Source organism: Antrostomus carolinensis, unplaced genomic scaffold, assembly GCF_000700745.2.
Source record: "Antrostomus carolinensis isolate BGI_N321 unplaced genomic scaffold, ASM70074v2 scaffold32222, whole genome shotgun sequence".
Classification (NCBI taxonomy): Eukaryota; Metazoa; Chordata; class Aves; order Caprimulgiformes; family Caprimulgidae; genus Antrostomus; species Antrostomus carolinensis.
In genome coordinates, this window is record NW_010302293.1 from 843 (window position 1) to 2,254 (window position 1,412).

Genomic DNA, 1,412 nt, shown 5'->3' on the forward strand with positions numbered 1-1,412 from the left:
GTCATAAAGCCCCCAGGCTCTGGCACCGCACCTGTGGCACCAGTCTGTCCCCAGTGCCGCTCACACGCCTACACCAGCGATGCCCGCGCTCCCCACGCACAACAGGCAACTGTTTGTATTTAACTCCAATGTCACGTTAAACCTGTCCTCACACGTCACTTGTCCCAGCAGCACCCTGATGAGCCCAAGGGCTGAACGAGTCCAACGTGCAGAACCTCAGCTACAGCCCGGAGCATCGGTGCAGAAATCACACGTCACCTCCATGGGGCACCAAGGAGGTGCCAGCAGCTGAGACATGAGAGTGGAGAGATCTGTGCAGGTCAAAGCACAATGTCCCAGCGTAAAACCGTGTCAGAGCTGAGATGAAAGGGGCCAGTGCCCAGTGTGTACCCAGGAGAAGCGGTACCTGCCACCTCCATCGCGCCCCGAGAGCAGCAGCGAGGCGGTAGGATGTCTGGACCATCAGCTTTGGGATGTGGAGGGATGGAAGGAACCACAGCCAAAACATATTTGCAAACAATGCAGGGCCTGAGGGCCCTTGAAAACACATAATGAGCTCATTAAAGAGACAAATACAAGTCACTAATAAGATATTGGAGGTTAATTAAATGTTTTCTCCATCTTTAATTAAGGGAAAACTAGTTAATTCAGATTAAACTAATTTCTGTAGCCTCCCATGATGGCTTTCTATGGCTGTGGATTTGAAAATCTACTGAGATTATTGAAGTGAAAGGTGAGAGTTTGGGGCTTTTGTTTGCTCTGCTTGGGTGAACTCAGGGGGAAGTAGAACTTTTCACCCTAAGGGTTAGAAATGCTCCGCTTTATCATCTGGGTTACTCAAAGAACAGAAGAAGGTATGTGAGATGCAACTCCCTCTTCCTAACCCTAGACCTGGCCTTTCTTCAAAACCTCCTGCCTTTAATTGTTTTTCTTAACTAGGAAATTCCTCCAGACTTATTTTCTGTCTGCAAAACAAACCCCACGCTTGAGATCTGCTGCTCAGCTGGCTTCACCCACCGCCCAGCAGCATCCACCGCCTGCGCTCAGCACCGGAATGTGCTTTAACAAAAACCCACTGGCCACACACCCCAGTGACCAACTGGTTTCCAAAGCTTTTATTGCAGATGGCAGAACCATCATCCCCACACACACACGCACCCCCACGCACCCTTCCACACACTCACAGGCTCCCACTTGCCATCCAGAATAGTCATGGTTCAAATATAGATGAGCAAGATTTATATGGAAGAATATTTAATCTGGTCAGGGAGGGGAGAAGGGTCATCTGTGGTTTTATTTCTTAAATATTTCTCTCTACTCCAGGAGGATCCGTTTCTCACCAGAAAAGGTCCGATATAAATTAGAACAAAGGGAGGAGGTTGCTGGTGGGGTGGCCACGGACATCCCTGGAC